We start from the raw sequence: 26,418 nt of genomic DNA, 5'->3' as shown, positions 1-26,418 counted from the left end.
CCCTCCCGTCCTCTTCGCTCCATCGCTGACCGCCGACTGACCTCTCACCTAATCACCTCCTCCCACTCCCGTGTCCAAGACTTCTCTCGCGCTGCCCCCCTGCACTGGAACAACCTCCCGCCACCCATCAGGCTTTCTGATTCCCTTACCTCCTTCAAGCGCTCCCTCAAAACCCACTTTTTTCGACTAGCCTATCCCTCCTCCTAACCTCTTTTGATCCGCCTATCCTGCCTCCGTTCCCCTCCGTTCCTACTTATCCTGTTGTTTTTGTTCGTCCACCCACCTATTTTTAGTATGTTAACTCTTATGAGTAGGGCCCTCCTGCCCCACGTACTCACCCTACCTCTTTACCTCACCTGTACTCCTTTCCTGTTCTTCCCTTCCTCTACTTCATCTTCAGTCTCCTCGACAATTTTGACACCTACTTCTGAACTGATGCTGATTCTAGTTCTACCAGCTATACCCCTATTCATACTGTATTTTTCAACACACCCTGTACGTTACCTTGTCATTTGTTTTTTGTTTGCTACGTACGGCGCTGCGAACACTTTGCGGCGCCTTATAAATAAACGTACTACTACTACTACTATGGTTCCTTTTCTTCTCCCCTCCTCTTGTATGCATGGATATGTGAGCGTGGCGAAGCCGATGATGTCATTCGTGCTAACCTGTTATTGACATCTTGCAGGTCGCCAAGGTTCCAAGACGGTGTGGGTGATGGGTCACTCATTTTTCCACTGGGCACCAAAGTCATGTGGGGTCTTGGATGAGCGTGTGCATCCTAGGGCCCAGCGGGTCCGATGAATATGAGTGCGTAGTATGCATTGGGAGAAATTGCAAGGCCTGTTAATAAAATCTGTGAGGGACTTTGGTGTCCTGGAGGTGCTTATTTTGCATCCCGGTGGCAACGATTTGGGCCAGTGCACGGCCTTGGAACTTACGTCTGTTATCATCAGGGACCTGCACATTATTGCACAGAGGCTCCCTTGTTGCCAGTTGGTTTGTTCCTCAATGATCCCTAGGCGGGTCTGGAGGAACGCAAGGTCTGGTCCCCGCTTGGATGGCACCCGTAGAAAGGTTAATTCAGCTGTGCAGCGTTACCTGTTGGCGAATGGAGGGGGCGTCATACGGCATGATGGCATTGTTTACAAGTGGGACAGCCTGTATAGGCCGGATGGTGTCCATTTGAGGGGATGGACATTTTTCTGGACAATTTGTTTAGTTGGTTAAGTCAGGAGTGCTGTGAGTTGTTTAGTGGTGGCGGTGCTGCGGCTTAGTGCCTAGTTTATGGTGGTAAAGAACGGCCCTTGTTTAAATGAAAATCGTATTAAGATAGTGGGGTGCGCTCTCCTGACATCAATATGTCGCGAGCCCATGCCCCTTGGACAGGGGAAGGGCTGCACCATCCACACCGGTGGGTCGCGAGGGGAGAGTTGGACACCAACGATGTATGAATGGTGTGCTGTGATCTTACCCCTCTCTTTTTTCTATGACCATTCTTTAGGGCCGCCACCCTTAATAGTCAAGTTATAGCTGTCAATCAATAAATTTGACATCATATTTTGAAACGCCAGCACTTGAGTCTGTCTCGTTATTTTAGTGTTAAGTTAGTTTTAAGGTTTTACATAAGTTTATTATGTGGGGCATAAAGATTGCCGATGGTGAGTTTATTAGAACTTACCACTTATACATTCACTTTTATTATATATTTTTCAAAAAAATAAGCAATTTTCCATAATAATATCATTCACTTTTATTATAATTAATATGATCATTTTTCACCGTTAGTTTGTCACAAGGTTTGGAGGTTTCAGTTACATTTTTCACTATCAGAGCACTATGATTTGTTAATAATTAATAAAAGTATTCACATCAATAAATACAATAAATAATCATTATTAAATAATACTTTAACACAACTATACACAATTTATTTAAGCGTTCACACATTTTAAGGAAATGGGTAGAAATGATCTAGATTAAAATAATTAGTATATATGTGTATATATATATATATATATATATATATATATATATATATAGGAGGCGACAAGGGTCCGGCACTCCAAACACTGTAGACTCAAAGCCGGTGCCAGCACAGCAAATGGCAAAGTAGGAGATGAGGGTGCGGCACTCACGGCACTTTTCATAGAAACACGAGAGGACCATATATTGATCAACGTTTCAAAATTTATTAATCCTGACGAAAAAATTAATAAATTTTGAAACGTTGATCAATATATGGTCCTCTCGTGTTTCTATGAAAAGTGCCGTGAGTGCCGCACCCTCATCTCCTATATATATATATATATATATATATATATATATATATGATATCTGTATATATATATACACAATATGAAATAAAAATTAATAAAATATACATTAAATAAAATAAAAAATGTACAAATGAATTTGGTTCAGTTATGTAAAAGAAATAAAATATATATATTAGAGCACCAGGTAAATGTAATCACAAAATATCAAGATCATTAAATTTAAAATCCAAGACAGCATAAAAATAAGGTATATATGTTACATGGTTTCTGTATAAATGAATAGATTGGTTGGCAGAAATGTCAATAAAATCAAACGGAAAGTGTTGGGTCCCTCACTGCTATAAAACTTCCTTTAACCCGGTGGTCGGGTTTGCCCTAGATGAAGCTGATGCGAAATGTGCATTGGCAGACAGCATACTCTGTTATCTTTTTCTTTTCTTTGATTTTAATATAAAATGCACTGTGTTATATATGAAACCACTCTGACAATATGATTATATTGTGACACTATTCTGCCTCATAACGTGACCAGCTAATAATTAAATACCGTCCTGATCAGCATGACATATGTGACTAATACTATCACACACCACGCCTGAAGACAATTAACTGTGTTAAGCTGCACAATTGTCACACGGGGCCTTATTCTGATCGGTGCGGATTTCTCTGCATGCGGACGTCCTGCCGATGTTTATCGTCTGCGCATGTGCAGAGGTCACTCTGCGCATGTGCAGGCGATTTCGCCGCACGTATTCTTTACACGCCGCACAGGGGGCGTAGAGGGGCGTGAGGGGCTACTAAGCCTCGTTACCCTATGCATACGCCCCGCGTTTCATGGGCGTTCCCATGCAAACGCGGGGCGTATGCATGGTAATGAAGCCGTGACGCGTGTGTAGGGGGCGGGCATCTGACATCGCCGGATGTCAGCTGCCCGCCCCATACATGATTTCACATGGACAAGTGTCCGTGTGGTCTTGGGTGGCGGGACCTAGTGGAGCGTGCGGCCCTGCATTCGATGTTCGGCGACCATCGAATGCAGGGGCTGCTCCCAAGACGGAGGAGGCGTATCCCCGTCCACTTTCATGCGGATCGCCACATATCCGCGTACGGACGGAGGTGGCGATCCGTATGGAAGGCGGGGATTCGCCTGCACGGTCGTGGCCGCATATTCTGATCGGGCCGCACCGATCAGAATAAGGGCCTTAATTACAGCTAAATGTAAACTCTTTTCTTACAAATGACAGGCAGTTTGCTATGGTACAAAAACATACAGCATCCACACAATATCCCACTGATTGGTGCAACCGGGATTATCTATACACTAAAAAGCAGCATACTTGTGTATATTCCTTAGGTACTTGTTTCCTAGAACGGCCACAATCGTGAGTGATCGTGGCTCTTAATTAAGGGACACGATCCTCACGATGTGGCCGATTTTTTACAATTTTTTCCCTTTGATTGACAGAAATCGGGTCAATCGGTCGGTCGCGACCAATTAAAATCGGCCGCGATGCGACCGACCGATTGACCCGATTTTTCCATAGACTTCAATGTTAAAAAATCTTTTAACATTGAAATCGGTCGGTCTTGTGCCATTATAATGGCACAAGATGAGATGGGCTTGATTAAGTCCATCTCACATAGGGAAAAATGATAAAAAAGGTGAAATGGGCCAATATGACCCATTTCACATTTTTTATGTGCCCGCCATGACCCCACATGACCAAGCGTGGTGAGCGCAGCGAGCCCCGCGAGGGGACGCGTATACCTGTGAAGTTATACGCGTCCCCGCGCGGGGCTCGCTGCGCTCGCCACGCTTCGGGCTCGGTGGCTCGCTGCGCTCGCCACACTATTCTATTCTCACTCCACGCCCTAGTGGATAGTAGGGGAATGAAAAGGTCGGAGGACGCGCAACGCCGCCCCTCGCGGGCTCGCTGCGCTCGCCACGCTTCGGGTTGACGTATATCGTGGGGTCTAGCCCACTTAGTAACATTTGGGGGGGCAATTGAAAATAATCATGTGAAAAAAAAAAAAAATCGGGTGAAAAATCGGTCGGTCGGATCGGTCGCATCGCATGCGACCAAATCGCATGCGATGCGATCGATCCGATTTTTTATCTTACGACCACAACGATCTAAATCGTTGTGGCCGTTCTAGGAAACAAGTACCATTCCTTATATTTTCATGTGTAACTATCTCGTCTTTACTTCGTGAATTTATCTAAACCAACACTTTATACACCTTCTTCCCCTGAAATCTTTACTTTTTTAACCATTTTTGCCATATATTATTACATTTCCTTCGCATGTTCCTGTGAATATGAATGTGTTTTTCGTGTTGTACCGTGTAGTCCACAAGTGCTCTCCAGCCTTCAGTCCGGGGCCTTTTTTGCCATCCATGTTCTGGCTATCGTAGCCTCTGCTAAAGAACACATATTAGCAATTTTCTTGAAGATACTAGCTGGGATATATACAGGTGCGTTTTGAAATAAATACAGGAATTTTGGTAGTATCATCATTTTTATCAAATTTATTCTCCCTGATACAGTCAGGGGTAGTCTTGTCCACGTTTGGACCTTACCCTGGTATATTTTGATAAGTGGTTCAATATTGAGTTTTACTAATTCTTCCACTTTATTGGATATTCTAATCCCTAAATACTTCTCATCCACCCAGGCCAATGACTCTCCATTACTAGCTTGATCTAATCTATTTCCTTTCAGCGGGATCATATTGGACTTTTCCCAATTAATTCTCAGACCCGAGTATTGCCCAAAGGTCTCTGTTATTTTTAATACTGCTGGTAGCTCTGTTCCATGACTGCATAGGTAAATCAGCATGTCATCTGCATACATAGATATCATTTCTCTCTTGTTCTCTCCCAATTTGAATCCCTCTAAATCTTGTGTTGCCCTTAATATACAGGCCAGGGGTTCAATCGCTAAGTTGAACAAGACCGGGGACAGAGGGCACCCCTGCCTTGTCCCCCTAGTCAATCCGATTGTTTCTGTAGTGTACCCATTGATTTGAACCCTTGCCGTAGGTTTTCTATACATCAGCTTGATCCAAGTTATGTATCTTGGGCCAAACCCATACTTTTCCAAGGCGGACCATAGATATGTCCAATCTATACAGTCATAGGCTTTTGCCGCATCCAGCAGTATTATAGCTTTTTCATTTTTCTGTTCTTGTTTTATCTGCATATTTGTATATACCCTTCTAATATTATCCCTCGTACTCATAGCTCGCCGGAGGCCCGTTTGGTCTGGGTGGATGATACTATTCACAACTGCCTCCATTCTCTGGGCCAGAACTCTTGCTAAAATTTTATTCATGAAATCGGCCTGTATAACTCTGGTTTAAGGGGGTTATTGCCCCCTTTTGGAATTACTGCTATTAAAGCCTCCTCCATTGAGTCCGGTAACCTACCCTCGTCCAAACTATTATTAACCAGGTCCACTAACCACGGGGCTATTTTATCTCTTACACTGAAATGGGTTTTTCCAGGGTCTCACACTGTTCTTTACTTATCTGAGGGGTCTGAATCTGTTCTAAGTATTCTTTAATTTCTTCCCCACCACGTTCTAGTGTGGATGTGTACAATCCCTTATAGTATTTTACAAATGTTTGTGCAATTTCAGAGTTGCCCTCCACAATCTGCCCCCGATCTGACTGTATTTGGACAATGTAGTTCTTTGGTGCCATATAAGTTCCTGGTCTATCCTCATTGTAGTATTTACAGTGGCTTACAGTGGCCATGTTGTCTCACTGATTGCTCCCTAAGTTCTATTTTCCACATTACGTTTGCTTGTGTCCAAGCGGCCTTAGTAACTTGATTTTTGTTTTGTAGATAACATTTTTCAAGTAAATTATTTTTATTTTCCAACTCCTGTATTTTTCCCTAGCATTCTTTTTAATTTGAGCAATTCTGTTGATTAGTGATCCTCTAATAGTCGCCTTTCCCGCATCCCACACCACTGCCTGAGATGCAGACCCATTATTATTACTGAAATATTCTTCCCATTCTTGTTCTAATTCCGTTCCTGCAGCCATTTGCTCTAGCCACATAGGGTGGCATTTCCACATATTACACCCTTTATCCTCCACTACCCTTATTTGTACTAGCACTGGAGAGTGATCTGAAATTCCATGGGGTAGATACTCTACCTTTTCTACCCTAGGGACCATTTTATCGTTCACGAACACAATATTTATGCGTGATAGAGCTTCCATTGTTCTTGAATAACATGAATATACCTGGCTTTCCGGGTGTTTTTCCCTCCATACATCTCTCCATCCGATATCCACTTTAAATCTATCCATTCCCTTATTTCCTCCCCGCTTCCATCTGTCTAAAACGGGGTTCATCACATTGTTATACTCCCCTAGACACATCACTGCGGCCTAATTGGTTTTAGATACAAATTCTACCGCCCGCTCCAGTATGTCATTCATACTGGAACGGTGGGGGGATATACACAGCTAATATGCACACATTCATCCCCTGTATTTGGCACTCCAAGAAAATGTACCGACCACTTTTATGGGACCATTTGTCTACAACAAGAAGATAGACAGCCATTAGGTTGACACCATTAGTTCGACAACTCAATAGGTCGACATGCCATTAGGTCAACATACCATTAGGTCGACACTGCCATTAGGTCGACAGTGTCTAGGTCGACAGTCAAAAGGTCGACATGGTTTTTTTCACTGTTTTTTACGCAAATGTCGACACAGTCGACATGGACGGTTTGAAGTGAACCGCAGCCCCTCGCATCGCTCGCTTCGCTCGCAATGATTCGGGCACGGTGCCTCGCTGCGCTCGGCACACTATTATGATTTAACTCCACACCGTAGTGGATGGTAGGGCATGAAATACCGCCTGTCGGCACATGTCGGCTCAAAAAACAGTAAAAAAAACATGTTGACCTTTTGACTGTCGACCTAGACACTGTCGACCTAATGGCAGTGTCGACCTAATGATCATGTCGACCTAATGGTATGTCGACCTAATGGCATGTCGACCTATTGAGTTGTCGAACTAATGGTGTCGACCTAATGGCTGTCTATCTTCTTGTTGTAGACAAATAGTCCAGATACCCTTTTATCAATCTCTTTCCTATTACACCGGAATGGTACATTTTTGTGGATGAAGATTGAAACCCCTCTTGAACATTTTGTGAAAGTTGAGTGAAACATTTCCCCCACCCATGCCTTCTTTAATGCCATCACTTTATCTCCTATTAAATGTGTTTCACTTAAACAAACTATTTGTGCACCATATTTTTTTACTTGATTCATTACTGTGGTTCTCTTTATTTTGTCGTTAAGTCCACGGACATTCCAATATATAACCTTTACCATGCTATAGCATAAACATCACCAATATCTTTTCTATTCACAGTGCACATAATTGTTCCCTTAATATTAGTTCCTGAGTGGTCATAGTGTGCCTAGTCCACTCAATAATGTAAGGGAAAGGGGGGAGAGGGATGAGTTCCGCACTGATATGTCCTTTTGTTCGTCTCTTATAGGCTGTATCTGCGTTCTCTTATTTATTGTTATCTTTCAGATTGAATTAACTGTTTTATTCAAAAAAAAAGGAGAAGTGGTGCTACCCTTCTCTAAATTTTAGATATACACAAAAAATGGGGAGGGAACAGTAGAGATTGGGTGGGTGCACACTGCAGATAGCTATGTAAGGCGTCCAACTGATAATATACTCTTTAAAATTTAACTTTTATTGGATATACCTTTAAAAAAGAATTGGTATGCTAATTACCGATTCTCATTAGAACAAATACGTAGAAGTGAGTAAAGTTTAGAAAAAGTGATTAAAAAAGATCGTGATGTAGAAGCTCATTCAATTTATATGTGTTTCTGTCTCCTAATCTTTCCTTGTCCGCTTGGGGAAAGGAACTTTAGTCCCGAAATGTCTCAAGGCTATGACGATTATCCCAATACCAAAGAAAAACCCCCCGAAGGGTCTGGATGACTATCGTCCCATCGCCTTAACATCATTGGTGATGAAATGCTTTGAGCGCTTGGTTTTGGGACACATTAAGTCTCATTTTGCTGCAAATTTTGACCCATTCCAGTTTGCCTATAGAGAAAATAGGTCTACGGATGATGCGATTCTGCTGGTTCTGCACCAAACGTTGGGCCATCTTGAAAAGAAGGACTCCTATGTTAGAATTTTATTTGTGGATTTTAGTTCTGCTTTTAATACCATTATTCCTACTTCGTTGGTTTCCAAACTTTTTAATTTGGGGTTAAATGGGTATCTGTGTAATTGGATCCTACAATTTTTAGTGAATAGACCACAGGTAGTGAAGCTCGGAAATCATATCTCCGGCGAGGTCATGGTTAGTACAGGCGTACCACAGGGCTGTGTCCTGAGCCCGTTGTTATATTCTTTGTTCACGCATGATTGCGTGTCAACCTCAGAATCCGTGCAGATGGTGAAGTTTGCGGACGACACCGCTGTGGTTGGCCTGATAACAAATGACGACGAGGTAGCGTATAGGTCTGAGGTTTGCAGACTGTTTGAATGGAGTAGGCAAAATTGTCTGCACCTTAACACAAATAAGACCAAGGAGATGAAAATAGATTTTAGGCGAGGCTGTGGTAGGCCAATACTTCCCATTTTTATTGAGACTAAGCCTATTGAGGAGGTGCAGGTTTTTAAATTTTTGGGGCTACTCATTTCAAATGATCTTACGTGGTCTCTAAACTCTACCACGGTGATTAAGAAAGCTCAGCAACGGCTTTTCTTTTTGAGAAAACTTAAAGCTGTATGCTCCGACATTAACACACTAACTAGATTCTATAGAGGCATTGTGGAGAGTGTCTTAACTTATGGAATCATAGTTTGGTTCGGGAGCTGCACCGTGGCTGAGAGGACCGCGTTAGATCGTGTGATTAAAATTGCAGGCAGAATTATAGGGGTGTCTTTACCATGCGCCCATGACTTATATAAAAACAGATTGCTAAAGAAGGCAAATTGTATTTTAGCAGATCCTAGCCATCCAGAATACAAGGCTTTTGAAGTTTTGCCATCGCAAAAACGTTATCGCAGTATTTTGGCACGTACAAAGCGTATGACAAATAGTTTCTTTCCCACTGCTGTTCGTATGCTAAATGCTGTTAAGTGACATGGGAATTGCCCTAAATGTTTTTCCTTTGTGTAGGTTTTTGTGTTTAAGTTTTGTTGACGGTGCATTGTTGTGATGTATTGTCAATAACAATAAAGTATTCTTATCTTATCTTATCTTAGTTGTTATATATGTATTTTTAATGATCAGTTCTCTGACCATTATATTTTTGCTCCAGCCAAATATTTTTTTCTGGCTATTGGTTCGACATTTTATTATATTAGGAGCTTATGAGCCCTTCAGCTCTTAGTACAATGTGATTTTATTTAATCAATATGTGGATAGTGTGCACTTGTTCCACTATATGGATATGTGATGGTTAGATTGTATTGGTAGTACACACTAACCAATCTTCCTTTGGACTCTCAATTCGAAAGCTGGATGATATTCTCACTATACACACACTTTATCGTTTATACAGCCCAACTTATGGTAAATACTGACAGTGTATTCATACAGTTCTTCTTATTTTCATTTGTGTGTGTTATATATAATTTTTGACACCACACCGGTGTAGATAGTCACTGGTTGATCTTTCCAGGTGTTTGTTACACTTCAGTATAGACTCTCATGTGGGTGCTTGAGGGTATATGTGTATTGTGTCACTACCTTATATTTTAGGTGGGCTTGTTATCGGGTGTGCTGAGAGTGAACGTTATAATGGATATACACTATCCAATCCTGACTCATCCAATTGTGTTGTGTTATATCACAGTTTATTGGTTTTATTTGCCAGCAAGTTTCGGTGGTGGGTACACACCGTCCAATCTTGCTTTATCCAATTTATTTACATTAATTACTTCAACAGTTTCTTAGCTTAATATTTATTTATGGTATTTATGATATTTGAGAAACGTTCTAAATCATCCAGTTACTCATATTTTATAACAATTCATTGCTTTTGCTGTTTAGCGGGTTCCAATGGTGCGTACACACTGTCCAATTTCACCAATTAAGTCTTTTGTGTATTTCTACAGTTTCTTGGTTATACTGTCAGTGTATTTAATCACATGTACATAGAAGATCAGTGGTCTGAGCATTAATAACTTTATACAGTGCCTGCTATATTCTGAAGTTACACTCCACAGCAACCTGTTTACTATTTATGACCCATGCGGTTAATTGCCGCTTCCTTTGCTATTATATTTAGCGGTCACTTTTACAGGGTGGCATGTGGATCTTTTATCCCTTATAGTGCAGATTATATGCACTCTATACTTTGTTGGGATAGAAAGTAGCGCTACACATGCAGTCGGGCAAAGTAGCCCATAGCCGCGTGCTGTGTGCGCTGAACAAATGCTGGCCGCTTCCTTCAATATTAGCGCTGCGGCACCAGCGTATGTATCAGGCTACTGTAATCTCGGTAAGAGCTTTCTATGGGAGACAGTACAACATCAAAACATTCATTAGGTGGTATTCCTATATTAAGTGAGCTAGTCTACATCACGCGCCTATGCGCATTTCATCGGCTGTGCCGGCTTCCTCAGGGCAAGGGACACAGCACGCGGCTAATGGCTACTTTGCCCGACGTGCATGTGTAGCGCTGCTTTCTATCCCAACAAAGTGCAGAGTGCATATAATCTGCACTATAAGGGATAAAAGATCCACATGCCACCCTGTAAAAGTGACCGCTAAATATAATAGCAAAGGAAGCGGCAATTAACCGCATGGGTCATAAATAGTAAACAGGTTGCTGTGGAGTGTAACTTCAGAATATAGCAGGCACTGTATAAAGTTATTAATGCTCAGACCACTAATCTTCTATGTACATGTGATTAAATACACTGACAGTATAACCAAGAAACTGTAGAAATACACAAAAGACTTAATTGGTGAAATTGGACAGTGTGTACGCACCATTGGAACCCGCTAAACAGCAAAAGCAATGAATTGTTATAAAATATGAGTAACTGGATGATTTAGAACGTTTCTCAAATATCATAAATACCATAAATAAATATTAAGCTAAGAAACTGTTGAAGTAATTAATGTAAATAAATTGGATAAAGCAAGATTGGACGGTGTGTACCCACCACCGAAACTTGCTGGCAAATAAAACCAATAAACTGTGATATAACACAACACAATTGGATGAGTCAGGATTGGATAGTGTATATCCATTATAACGTTCACTCTCAGCACACCCAAGATAACAAGCCCACCTAAAATATAAGGTAGTGACACAATACACATATACCCTCAAGCACCCACATGAGAGTCTATACTGAAGTGTAACAAACACCTGGAAAGATCAACCAGTGACTATCTACACCGGTGTGGTGTCAAAAATTATATATAACACACACAAATGAAAATAAGAAGAACTGTATGAATACACTGTCAGTATTTACCATAAGTTGGGCTGTATAAACGATAAAGTGTGTGTATAGTGAGAATATCATCCAGCTTTCGAATTGAGAGTCCAAAGGAAGATTGGTTAGTGTGTACTACCAATACAATCTAACCATCACATATCCATATAGTGGAACAAGTGCACACTATCCACATATTGATTAAATAAAATCACATTGTACTAAGAGCTGAAGGGCTCATAAGCTCCTAATATAATAAAATGTCGAACCAATAGCCAGAAAAAATATTTGGCTGGAGCAAAAATATTATGGTCAGAGAACTGATCATTAAAAATACATATATAACAACTAAAGTTCCTTTCCCCAAGCGGACAAGGAAAGATTAGGAGACAGAAACACATATAAATTGAATACATCACGATCTTTTTTAATCACTTTTTCTAAACTTTACTCACTTCTACGTATTTGTTCTAATGAGAATCAGTAATTAGCATACCAATTCTTTTTTAAAGGTATATCCAATAAAAGTTAAATTTTAAAGTGTATATTATCAGTTGGACGCCTTACATAGCTATCTGCAGTGTGCACCCACCCAATCTCTACTGTTCCCTCCCCATTGTTTGTGTGTACCTATTCCACCCCTTAAGTGCTACGCCATTAGGTAAATTCTCCCTTTCATTTTTGTAGACAAATTTATCTTTTGCAATTTTTACAGCCTCAGTTTGGGTAATACAATGCAAGCCCCCCTTTCCCAGCCCCCCCACCCCCTCCCTGTTTACCTTTCCCAAAAAAGGATACCTTTTCACCATTCCCCCCTACCTTACATTCACCTTTTTCTCATACACATATACACCCTAACTTCCCTCTTGACTCTATCACACCTTTTTTAAGCAATATTGGGAAATTCTTCCCTGTGATCACCTTTGCAGTGGGCTCTCTGACATGTGCATCTCTATATTTATCTACATTGTGGTCTATTAATATATTTATTTACCTCCCCGCCACCCCCCCCCCCCCCCCTGCCCAACACAACCCGCCCAGCACCCCTTTTACCAGTGGTTAATCCCCCCGGGGAAAAGAGAAACAGAGAAAAAAAAACACATCCTCTTATTTATGTCTCACAGTCCTCATTGTGACTTATTGTGCTATACTGCCGCTTTTCCTTATTAGCAACTGTGACTATTTATTTATTTTCTTTTTCTGTAAGTCAATCCATACAGACGCTTCTTCTGCCAATGTAAAAAACGTTGTTTCTCCTTCCATTATAATTCTCAGTTTCGCTGGAAACATTATTGAATACTGGACCCCAAGTTCTCTTAACCTCTTCTTAATGTTAATATACTTCAGCGCCCCTTTTGAACCTCTCTGGAGTAATCGGGAAATATCATAATTTTGACTCCATTGATTTCCATCTGGGTTTTGGTTTGGGCAGTTCTTATAATAATGTCACGGTCCCTAAAGTTCATGACTTTTGCAATGAGCATCCTTGCTGGTGCACCTGGTGGTAGAGGCCTCCCTGGTATTCTGTGTGCTCTCTCAATGCAGGACTGTGGGGATAACACTTCCCTCCCCAGTTGTGCTATTAACCACTTTTCCAGCCACATCTCAGGGGTGTTACCCTCTGTTTTCTCTGGTACCCCTACCAGTCTGATGTTATTACGGCCGAGATGCCCCTCCATTTCAGACATTTGGGATTGAATAGCTGCCATAGACCCTTTTAGCTGATTAATTTGGGCTGTTGCTGAGACTTGTGTTCCTTCTAATTTAGAGATCCTTACTTCAGTTTCATCTACCCTTGTTTTAGCAGTGTGCAGCTCCTGTCTCAGCAAGGCTATCTCGGCTTGTGTCTTTTCGATTTTTCCCCCAGTCTGTGCTCACAGCCGTTTATTGCCTCTAGTAGCTGCTGTAGCGTTGCCTCTGCTGCAGGTTCTGACACTGGAGTTTGACAGAGCAACTTTCTGGGGGGATAGAGACTGCCGGGATTCCCCCGTCACTGATTTCTCTTTGGGGTTACTCCTAGCAAACCGCTCTAATTTTGCAGCTGCTGTCTGCCCCGTTTTCCCCATTTCTCCGGACACTCAGGGCACAAACAAAAAAAATGTCAGTACTTACAGTCCTGGTTGAGTTTACTCAGGCTCCAGCACTCAGAGTCCTCCTGCTGCACACGTTTCACTGCTGGGCTTTGTAATCAGGGTAATATCCCAATCGTCACACTGGACTGCATTCGAATTTACTTGTGCACTGGCTGCCGTCTCTAGCCCGGAGCTATCTTATAGTCCCTCCAGCTCAGATCCGGGGAAGCGGCGTCTGTGGCTGCGGCTGCTTGCAGCTTCCTCCCGCTGGCTGAGGCACTCACCAACACCGTGGGGTCCCGACAGGCTAGCTGGTCTCTGTGTCAGAGCGGGCACGTCCACTCGTCCCGCTCTAATGCTGAATTACAGCGGCTGGCTCTGGCTGTTAAGAATCACTTCTATACACCGCTACAAACAGCGGTCAGCATTTCCCAGGGTCAGGCAGGCTGTATGGGGCGAGACGGACGGCCCGGGTTTCATCTCTGGGCGTCCACGCAAATCTACTCCTGGCTTCCCAGCATGCAGACCGTCAGAGAGCCCGGACTTCCGCCCTACGTCTGCCGCGCCGTGATCCCGCCCTGCCACGGATGGTGTAATGGTTAGTATTACTGCCTCACAGCGCTGAGGTCATGGATTCTATCCCCACCATGTGTTATATATACAGGGCAGTACGGGTGGTGTAATGGTTAGCATTACTGCCTCACAGCGCTGAGGTCATGGGTTCTATCCCCACCATGTGTTATATATATGGGGCAGTACGGATGGTGTAATGGTTACATTACTGCCTCACAGCACAGAGATTATGGGTTCTATTCCCACTATGTGTTATATATACGGGGCAGTACGGATGGTGTAATGGTTACATTACTGCCTCACAGCACTGAGGTCATGGGTTCTATCCCCACCATGTGTTATATATACGGGGCAGTACGGATGGTGTAATGGTTAGCATTACTGCCTCACAGCGCTGAGGTGATCTGCAAGGAGGGTGTGTGTTGCAGGTGCTCCTGAGAAGGTAGAGACTCATACTTTTGCAGTAGCTCCTCCTCTGGGAATCCCCAAGCCAGGGGACCCTGGTGGGGGAAGCTTGCAGGCAAAGGCCTGCTGTACCTTTCTATGGTACGTGTAGGGGGCCGTGCAGTTGAGAGCCGGTTCAAGAGGAATAACATCCCTGCTGTTGCAACATCTGCAGTAGGAGCCTCAGACAAAGATACAGTGAGTACAATGGAAAATGTCCCCCTCGGATGAATCCGGAGGTACCCCTGTGGCAAGCCAGCCACAGGGGGAAATGATGGAAGAACCCGCTGGGGATGCAAACGCCGGTGGTGACATAGCAGTCGCTGCGGGGGGACCTGGTGAAATGATGTCAGAAGAGTCTGAGGAAGAAATACAGTCTGAGGATGAAGACTTAAGTGCAGAAGAAGATAATGCTTTTGAGAAAATGGGTCTGGAGGAATTAAATAAAGAGGCAAAAAAAGTTTACCAAAGAGTCTATAAAGCAAAGAAAAAGAGAAATTCTTGCCTTTCATGGGAGCGCCAAGTATGGAGAGATAAGATTGTTACAAATTCCAAAATCTTGTCCAAATTAAAGACTCATATTGCAAAAAAAATGAAAGGTGAAAGAAAAAGCAAAGATTTACCTCAGGCGAAGAAAGGGTTAATTGCAAGCCAGGAGTTTCAGGATTCCCTTGCTCCAGCTGATGCAGATGAGGTAATGGAGAGCAGCTGCAGAGGAGTCGGCCAATTCCCTGCAAGTCCAGATCAGCTGATGGAAAAAACCAGCAGCATGGAGATGCAGCTGCAGAATGAGAAGCCCATGCAAATGGACTCAGAGGAAAAGAGAGTGCAGCTAGCAGCTGAGGGGGAAGGCACCAAAAAGATGAAGCAGGTCCCCCGGGACACAGTAAGTATGAGAGTTGCAAATGTTGTGTCCCGGGGAGACTCTGGTGCAAAGTCTGAAACCAATGACAAAAACTGTATGATACTGGACAGTGCTCTAACTCCGGCTGTGGGTGAAGGTAAAGGGGAAAGTTTTGTCTACATTGCAGACAGTACTCCCAACCTTGCAGGGACAGCTGGGGGAGGGGGGGAAATATGGACAGTGAAAAAATGGATACAAATTGAGCGATGAAGGATGATGGGCAGATGCCCGGACCGAGCAATGTTACTGCTACTGTCCAAAAATGTTTTGAAGGTGTTAAAGAAACGGCTGAGAGTAATGATAATGTTTCTACCAGAAATGTAAAATTGTGTGAAGCTGAAAAGTTGGCACAGGGCCAAAAATGTTTAAATAAGGCAAATTTAAAGGCTGATGAGGCACAAATAATGCAAACTGTATATGGGGATGTACTAGTACCTGAAAGAGCTGGGGCTGCTTTCAAGTTGATTGCAGAAAACATCCATACAAAGAAAGTGCAGGTAAAAGCCGGTGATGGTAGTGGAGTTTCTGAGCTTGGAACTCCAGACCCAATTCAAATGCCAGCACCTATATCTTATGCCAATATGATCAAACAAATAAAAGAAATGAAGACCGACAAAGTCAGGTCATGAGCCAGAGTGTCATTCAGAGAAGGAGAAATGTGATACAGTTTAAGTGGGTTAAGTCAGATCCGGTCCCCACAAAAGAAAAATTTCTTAATTTAATCTTTACTCTGGATTGCAGTGCGCATGACCTAACTGCATGTATTCATCCAGAAAGGTCTCAAATTTTTGATCTCAGTTTTGTTTTTATGAGGAAAATGAATGAGGTTGTAGACCAATGGCAAGTAAGAAAATTTGAAGAAGCTTATAAGGGCTATGAAATTTTATCAGTGTCAAAACCAGAGAATGTCAGAGCAAGGATATTGGTGAGGGATGAAACTATCCCAGCTGACGACATAAAGTACTGGACGAGATACGAGGTTCCTCAATCACTCAGACACCGAGCAGATGAAACCAAAATATGGTTTATTTTTATCACAGCACACACATGTAGATAAAGACAGGAACCAGAGGCAAATGTAGCATATAAACGTTATCGGGTAGCAGTCCAAAAAATGGCAGTCCTTGTAGCAGCCGTTCCAAAGCACAAAACTATCACTCCTCCACACAGCAGTGATAGCAGATAGGTCCACACGATACCTAGACAGAGCATAACCTCTTAGTCCAGGACAGTCCATCAAATCTCCCTCCTGGCTTGTGTGCAAGTCATTTTAAAAACTTCTAAATTCCCACGCGTCTCCATACCATCAGTGGGCTTGCACTCGATCTCGATTGGTGGATTCAAGAGTCAGGTATCACCCCCTCCCAGCTACTGCTGCTGCCCCCCCCCCCCTGCTGGGGTCGGTTCCAGAAAGTCTGGAAGTGGCCAAAGATATGCAGAGCAGTGTCAATACAACGAACAATAACCAGCTGATTACGTTGTGTGGTGGTCACCCCCTGTGGACAATCTTCCTGTTGATAGCAGGGGAATTTGATCACCCCCTGTGGTGCCCGGTTCCACTAAGTCTGGTATTGACACAAAGGAATGAAGATAGAGACACAAACACAGTCTGATTACATTATGTCCTGATTACCCCCTGTGAACATTTCCTGTTGATAGCAGGGGAATTGGATCACCCCCTGTGAAGATTGTCCCTCAGCTACCACCCTCCTGTGATAGCAGGAACAAAAGTATGGTAATTGGACATAACCTTTTGGTGAATTCTTTCCTGGGTATTTCCTGTCCGACCATATTTGCTTAACAGCATCTAATACTATGGTACACACAGATATGGGGGATAGAAACATCTGCAGTGAACAAGAGACCTAAAATGTACATTAATTACTGTGGAGTTCTACAGCCTAATACTATATGATCTGGAAATACACACAGACTTGGGGGATAGAAACATCTATGGAGAATAAGAGGGTACAGACGGACTAAAATAGTACATTAATTACTACACCTAATAAAATATCATAATTACAGTCTTACGGTCAGTTGGCTAACCTCACATTCCTTCCCCTACTATTTTAGTTCCTGTACCAAGTTGTTCTGGAACCAATAACAACCTGTAGTGGGATGCAGAGCAGAGAATCTGAGGTTTGGATCTACCACCTGAGTCCCACAGAGTGACATCATACCAAACCCATCTTGTAAAAGGCGGCTGGTTTGCAGAAGCAGCAAGGGCAATATCACAATATAAGTTATGCATGTTAACTAACAAGTGAGTTAGCAATCCCCCGTCCTCAAATGTGGGGTACCCCCCCTCTGCAACATCGTAAACTTTCACACCGGGCACACCTATAGGGTGTGCTAATACTTTTGTCTCTGGCACAATGGGGCAGGGAGCAGTTTCCACCTCCCCCTCTTTCCCAAGGAACATCTGCCAAACGGCAGCCCAATATCGGAGCTCTGGCCCTGGCACTTCCGCCACTCTGTCAAGTCCTTCCCCCCTCAAACCCAAACTAGGGGCATGGCAATTTTCACTATAGCATTTGGTCTCAATGCCCAGGGCTGAGAAGGGACCCTCCATCAGGAACAATTCCGCTGGTGGCTGCAGGGCAGGCTGGTATAAGGCCAGTCCTACCCCCTCAAAAGCCTGGGTCTCACCTGCCGCTTCCTCTGCGCAGTCCTCAGTCTCCAGGATAACCACCTTCCCCAGCTGAATATGCTGGGCAGCCTGAAGCACGACATCATCTGCGACTGGTATGCTTGTGGCCTGGATGTTGTCGGATACTCCTCTAACCACGGTGATCTCCTCCTGGACGCAGTCCTCATAGATCCCCTGGCAGCAGGTTAATAATTCTGCATCTCCCACCTCAGCAAAAGGGAAGCTGTAGTGCAGCTCCTCCCGGGGTGCCTTGCTCAGAGGCCTCACTTCGGGGATAACCTCCCCCTGCAGAGAACACTGAGCAGCTTCCTCCCTAGGATGGGGGAGAAGCAGTTGCAAACGGTGCCTTTCATCACGCCCCCTGCGACACTGATCTTACCATGCTGGGGTATCCAGGAGCCCGCGATCAATCGCCTCTTCCTCTGCCACCACGAAGCACTCCTCCAGACACTGCAATTGTTCCCACACACTCAACTGTGCACCGAAATGGAGGATCCATGCCCGATAATCAGCAAATGCATTTGTAGGATCTCCCTGATCGTGAAGGATCTGCTGAAGGATTTCCCCGCGAGTGCAGGATCGGATGGGTATACCTCGCAGCTGACATTCTGCTATCAGCTCCTCCATACTCATTTCTTCAAGGGCAGTTAGGGGCACCCCTGACAACGACCCTTCTCTTGCGGTAACAATTAATTCTGTGGCAGACCCCTCGGTTGTCTGCCCAGATTGCAGTAGCCCCCTTCTAGACCTTTCCTCTGGTTCTATCTGGGGCATCAATTTATTCTGGACTTGTCCTTCAGCCTCAGAATATTGTCCTCTTTGTAGCATCTGGGTAACTGTAGCAATCACTTCCTCTGTAAATTCTACAAACTCTGGCTCCCCCAGCAGATTCCACGAGGTGGCCTCACCTTTACAGTGCAGGAATGCATCCCCCAGGTAACACAACTTGTCCTGTATGCTGGATACTCTCCACCCGCTGATCATCTGCTGAGCTTCTTCCCAGTACTCCCAGATATACTGCATTTTTCTGACAATAAATAACAGATCCGGCTTCCCAGCCTGCCGATACACTGAAGAACCTCCATCCCTGAGCTCCTCTGCTTCAGGGGTCTTGAGGCATGGATTTTCTTTCCTTGGAAACATTTTCCCTTTCCACAGGAATGACACCTGCTCACTTGCTGAACTTCACCTTATTGTATTTTCCGTTTCCTTACATACGGTCTGATCCTCTGTTCTCTGTGCTTTCTGTGCTCGATGGTTGGTGTCTGAATGATCCCACTGTCGCTGCCGCCAAATGTGAAGATACGGGGTTCCTCAATCACTCAGACACCGAGCAGATGAAACCAAAATATGGTTTATTTTTATCACAGCACACACATGTAGCTAAAGACAGGAACAAGAGGCAAATGTAGCATAAAAACATCCGGGTAGCAAAGTCCTTGTAGCATCACAGTCCAAATAACGAAACTATCACTTATTCCACACAGCAGTGATAGCAGAAAGTCCACACGATACCTAGACAGAGCATAACCTCTTAGTCCAGGACAGTCCATCAAATTCTCTTTCCTGGCTTGTGTGCCAGTCATTTTAAAAACTTCCAATTTCCCACGGGGCTTAAACTGCCAGTGGGCCGGTACTTGGTTCGGATTGGTGGACCCCAGAGTCAGACACATCCCCCCAGGTAATATCCAGCTGGCCATCTGCTGCAGCCCCCCTGCTGGGTCGGTTCCAGTAAGTCTGCTAGTGACCAGTGATATGCAAGGGAGTATCAATACAATGAACAATAACCAGCTGATTACGTTGTGTGGTGGTCACCCCCTGTGGACAACCTTCCTGTTGATAGCAGGGGAATTTGATCACCCCCTGTGGTGATTGTCCTTCAGCTATCACCCTCATGTAAATAGCAGGAACAATAATCGGCTGATTACATTATGGGCTGATCACCCCCTGTGGACAACCTTCCTGTTGATAGTAGGGGGATTCGATCACCCCCTGCGGTGCCCGGTTCCACAAAGTCTGCTAGAGCCCAGAGGTTTACAAAGAATTGTAAACCCCCCTGTGGAGATGGTTCCTCTGCTATCTCTTTCCTGTAAATAGCAGCACAATAGCAGGGTAATTGGATCACCCCCTGTGGAGATTGCCTTTTGGGAGGACAGTTTATGATAACCCTTTTCCTGTATGACCAAGTAAGGGGTCGGGCAAATGGTATCAATGGTATAATGCTTACATGAATAAAGTCCTTGGAAATACAGACATTACATTTCTGGTGGGATTATACAGCCTAATAATATATGATCTGGAACTACACACACATATAGGGGGAATATAGACATAAAGAGGGTACAGACAGACTAAAATAGTACATTAATTACTACACCTAATAAAATATAATAATTACAGTCTTACGGTCAGTTTGCTAACCTCACAGACAATGCATCTGGATAGGGGACATGGTTAAGGTTGGACACACCTTAGGAGTCTGGGGAGGTGCATGGTCTGTGCAGATAAGATTACACCAAGTTGAAGGAAGGACAAAACATCTCCCTTCGGCTGCTTATATCGGGAGAGACCGTATACAGGTGTTCTATCCAGGCCAGCCAAGGACCTGTTTTCGTTGTGGGGAAGAGGGGCATATGAGCAGTGAATGTGGAAACGTAAAATGCTCCCTCTGCAACGAGGCAGGTCACCCCTCGAGGTCGTGTAACATAGTAAAATGTAACTTGTGCGGCCTTGAGGGGCATCTCTACAGTAGATGCCCAGAATCTATGCGCCATATGGATAGAACACCTGGAGCGGGAACAAAGGGGAAATTCAAAAAGGCTACAGTAAAGAGGAGACTCTGGTAGTTTGGGAAAGAGACAAATAATCAGAGAGGGAGGAACAGTTTTTAGGAAGTGAGGAAGAGGAAAAGTGCCACAAAAAGGAAAGGGGATGAAGAGATAGTGAGCATATCCAACAGGTTTCTAGTTTTTTCTGAAGAAGATGAGGATAGTGAGGAGGAGGAGGAGGAAGTCTATAAGGAAGGGGAGACTTTAGCTCTTAGGAAAGTTGAGAAAGAAGTAGGGAAGAGAAAGAAGAAAAAAGCAAATAAGGAAGGGAAAGGGAAAACGCAAGGGAAAAAAAGTAAGTAGGAGGAAGGAAAGGGGGAGAAAATAGAAAAAGTAGCCTTGGAGACAGGGAAAGTGGTAAAATTAATTAGTTCAAAAGAGAAAAAGGGAGAAGGGGAACATGAAACAATACACAGAGAGGTGGTGACAAGGGATGAAGGAGAGCAAGGTGACCCTGAAAGAAACGGAGTAAACTTGATAAATGTCTTAGACAGGCCTCCTGATCCTGTAAAAAGGAATGATGGTTTGTCTGAGGGTATGGCTGAGGATATGGATGCGTTGGGTGGTGGTGAATATATGGAAGGTGGTGAGTTAGGTGTAAATAAGTAAAGGATTTGGTATGGCCCTACACTATGGTTTTTTGCATGGATCCTCACCCCATAAGATGTGCCACCATTAATGTGGCTTCTATACATTCTGAGCGAGCTCGGTTCATGGCTTTTGATTTTTTTAGAACAGCAGAGGTAGACATCTTTTTCCTTCAGGAGACCAGACTGAGGACCCTAGAAGCTTTGCATAAGGCTAAAAGGGAGTGGAGTAGGGGGCCCTCATTCTGGTCTCTTGCGGCCGAGCCGTATACTGGGGTGGCGGTACTTTTTTCCGGCATGGTAACCGTGCACAGAATCATAGAAATTGAAGTAGGAAGATGTATGGTTTCGGATGTCACCTTTAGAGGACATGAACTGAGGCTGATCAATATCTATGGTCCCCAAAAACTTGGGATAGGAAATGTCTTTTTGAGGTGATAAAACCATTCTTATTCACAGCCCAGCAGGTCATTTTTGGTGGTGATTATAACACTGTTGTAAGAACCAAAGACAGAGGAGGTACCAGAAGCAGTAGGGCCTTGGGCTATGATGCAAATTATTAAGTTAGAATGGTTAGAGAGGCTGGTCTGGTGGATGTTCATATTAGGCATACTCCGGACCTCAATGGTTACACTTTTTATAGCGGTCAGAATAGAAGTAGAATAGATAGATTTTTTTGTCAAAACAAATTCGAAAACTCTGCCTTCCAAGGTAGAGGCAGTAGAATTTTCAGATCACTGCTTTCTTAGTTTTTCATTGAATGCTTCGCAGTCCATACAGAAAGGGAGGGGTTTGTGGAGGCTGAACTCAGAGCTCCTAAAGGAAGAGAGTGTGAAGCAGTCTCTCAGAGGTCTCTTTGAGGATCATGAATCACTGTTGGAGGCAGGATGGAGTAAATCAGAGTGGTGGGAGGAAATGAAAAAGAAGGTCCAAGGTTTTTTCAAAAGACTAATTAAAAACAGAGGATTGAAAAAAAGAGCGCCTACTATGTTCTTAAAAGGAAATAGGATTTCTTGATCTCTGAGGGTGGAGATGGTGGGGAAATCTCCCAGGTGAAGGCTCAGATGAAGGAATTTCAGTATAACCGATTGGCATCTTTGATTCTGGAGAGGGATTATGGTACATACCACTCACCGGATCCCTACCAGAATTGTAGAAAATCCGTTGAGGCAAGAGAAGTCAGTGGCCTATATGATGGAAGGGGTGTGCTCCAGGAGAGGAGGGAAGGCATCCTGGAAGTCATTAGAGCCTATTATTCTGATCTTTTGTCTGAGCAAGCACCTATCAGAGAGAGGATGGAGACTTTTCTGAGGGAGACACCAGGTCTGATGGAGCCAGATGGCTCTCTTGAGTGTTTGGACAATAAGATTGGAGTAGAGGAGGTTAGGGAAGCGATTGATGGTTTGACATAAAAAAAGTCACCTGGACCGGATGGTCTAACATCGGAGTTCTATAAGGAATTCTCTGATGTATTAGCTCCCCGTCTCACGGATGTGTTCAATGCAAGTTTGGAGGAAGGAAATCTGCCTCCTTCCATGAGACGGTCGGCTCTAATCTTATTGTCCAAAGGAAAAGACCCAGCCCGTATTGACAATTGGCGCCCCATTGCGCTACTTAATACAGACAGGAAGATTTTGGCAAAAGTTTTCTTTAACAGAATAATGGAGTTTTCTGAGAGGCTTCTCTCCCCCTCCCAGCACTGTACAGTGAAGGGGCGTAGCACTTTTAGTGCGGTCCTTGGTGTCCGGGAAGCCGTGGAGCGGTGCAGGGCTGGGAGGGAAGGAAAATTCCTGCTGGCCTTGGATCAATCTAAAGCTTTTGACCGTGTCAATCATGAGTATCTTTGGAAATTTCTTGAAAGGTATGGCTTTCCGTCAAAAATGGTCAATTGGTTAAAGGTCCTTTATAAAGAGGCCGAGAGCTTCCCGCTTGTGAATGGTTGGGTAGGGCCCAAATTTGGGGTAAGCTCGGGTGTGCGTCAGGGTTGCCCCCTGAGCCCTCTTTTATACGTGTTTGCAATTGATCCTTTCGTGAGGAGGATTGAGAGCAGCAGGTTGGAAGGGGTGCAGCTGTCACCGGAGTGTACTCTAAAGGTGGTAGCCTATGCAGATGATGTTACGGTGGTCTTGTCAGTGGAGGAGGAGGCAAGTGACATCAACCAACTAGTGACTGATTTTTCTGAGGCGTCTGGTTCGAAGATAAATCAGAACAAGTGTGAAGTTTTCTGGATGGGGGAGGGAGGGAAAGAATTTTCTCTCCCGGACACCCTCCCCAGGCCTAAAGATAGTATCAAAATATTAGGCATCCAATTTAATCACGGAGATTATTCCTTGCTAAATTGGGGAAGAAAGCTAGATGATGTCACCAAGAAGGTCAATTTCTGGAAAGGGTGCAAGTTCTCCCTGAGAGAAAGGGTTGACATTTGCAAAACTTATTTGATACCAATGTTCCTTTACATCAGCTATGTCTGTTTTTTGCCTCAGTCTTTGTGGTCTAGATTATGTTCCGTGTTTTTTCAGATGTTCTGGGGAAACAAGATGAACATAGTCAAGAGAGGAATCACGTACAGATCGAGGGCAGAAGGGGGCCAGAAAATGGTCAATCCTGTAGTCCTTTTTGTAACAACTTTTTTGAAATTGAATATGGGAGGTCTATTTTTAGACAACCCCCCTCGATGGGTACATGGTTTCATGGAATGGATGTCTCCTTATTCTAGAACATGGATAGATGGTGGTCGGATGGGAAGACCTTGGACCAGGCAAGGTTACCTTCCGATTTACGTGAGTCAATCCATAAAGATGATTACCAAGTGGAGTTTGAGGGTGGGTGATGTGAGAGATCTCTCGAGAAAGGAGATGGGGAAGATGATCTTGCAGACCTACTTTTATGCTCCACTGGCTTTGAGAGATTGCTCAGGGGATGTCTGTTCAGCTGGGTTGAAACTGCTTAATGAGCAGATGATCCCACTGAAGTTTAGAGACATTGCCTGGCTTTCTTTCCAAGGGAGACTTTACGTTAAAGGGAATATTACGTTTAGAGGTGCCAATACACGTGATTGTCCACGTGAGGAATGTCCTGGGGAAGAGGAGAAAATGGACCATTTCTTTCTTAAATGTCCCATCAATGTAAAAATGTATCAAGATGTCTCAGTTGCTCTAGGGATCCCTTGTCTTTTGGGGCTAAGTTACCCGGAATGGGTCTATGGGGCATTCAAAGGTTATGGGAATTTTGATTTATGCACAATTTATATGATTAGTTTAGCAGTCAGGTATCACACGTGGAATGCACGGTGTCATGTTATATTGAGACAAAAGATCCTCTCTGTTAGGACGGTGGTGGGTCTTATTCTACATGAGGTGAAGGTAATGATGGAAATGGAAAAGGAGAAGCTGGATGCCATCAGCTGGTCTCGCTTGTGGGGCCAGTTGAAACCTCCTAAGTAGGTGGCAAATAGTAGAACCTGGAACATACTGGAACTCTGTTCTTTTTATTTTCACACAAAATAGGGGGAATATGGAATATGAAATAAAAGAATGTTTTACATACATGTTTTGCTAGTACCAGATCCTTCACTTAAAAATAAATGTAGGTGGAGAAAATGGTTGGGGGGAGTAAATGAAGAGATAAAAGGCGTCTTGTGGGTAAGGGTAATGAATGTGTTCTGTATTAAAGGTGATGGGTATAGTGGTGAAGGTGGAGGGGAGGTATGATAGGAATGAATGTAGTGAGAATGAATGAAGATGGAAGGACGGGAGGATAAGGTAAAAAGGATGGTAAGTTTAAAAGTGGAGTGGAAGGAGAGCTGTATGGGGAGGTTTGAGTATGAGAGGGTATGAGTCAGGGTGGATGTTTTGGAAAAGGAAAAATGGTGGAGTTCAGGATCAGGAGAAAGTACAGAATAGGAAAGTTTATTTTGTATAAGATTGTTAGGTGGTGGAGGTGAAGGTGGGAAATGTTTTGAAAAAAAAAAAAAGGGGGTGGGGGGAAGGTATGGGGATATGGATCCAATTGATGTTTGTAAATTTATGTGAAATTATATTTTATAATGTATATGAAATGGTATATATTTTTGTACAAAAGGTTGCAATCTTCAATAAAGAAGCATTGTCATGGGTTCTATCCCCTCCATGTGTTATATATATACGGGGCAGTATGGATGGTGTAGTGGTTACATTACTGCCTCACAGCACTGAGGTCATGGGTTCTATCCCCACCATATGTTATATATACGGGGCAGTACGGATGGTGTAATGGTTAGCATTACCGCCTAACAGCACTGAGGGCATGGGTTCTATCCCCACCATGTGTTATATATATGGGGCAGTACGGATGGTGTAATGGTTACATTACTGCCTCACAGCACTGAGGTCATGGGTTCTATCCCCACCATGTGTTATATATACGGGGCAGTACAGATGGTGTAATGGTTACATTACTGCCTCACAGCGCTGAGGTCATGGGTTCTATCCCCACCATGTGTTATATATACGGGGCAGTACGGACGGTGTAATGGTTAGCAGTACTGCCTCACAGCGCTGAGGTCATGGGTTCTATCCCCACCATGTGTTATATATACAGGTAGTACAGATGGTGTAATGGTTACATTACTG

Source organism: Crinia signifera, chromosome 3 (assembly GCF_055691185.1).
Source record: "Crinia signifera chromosome 3, ASM5569118v1, whole genome shotgun sequence".
NCBI lineage: Eukaryota > Metazoa > Chordata > Amphibia > Anura > Myobatrachidae > Crinia > Crinia signifera.
The sequence above is the reverse complement of the archived record's forward strand: the minus strand, read 5'-3'. Positions refer to the sequence as shown.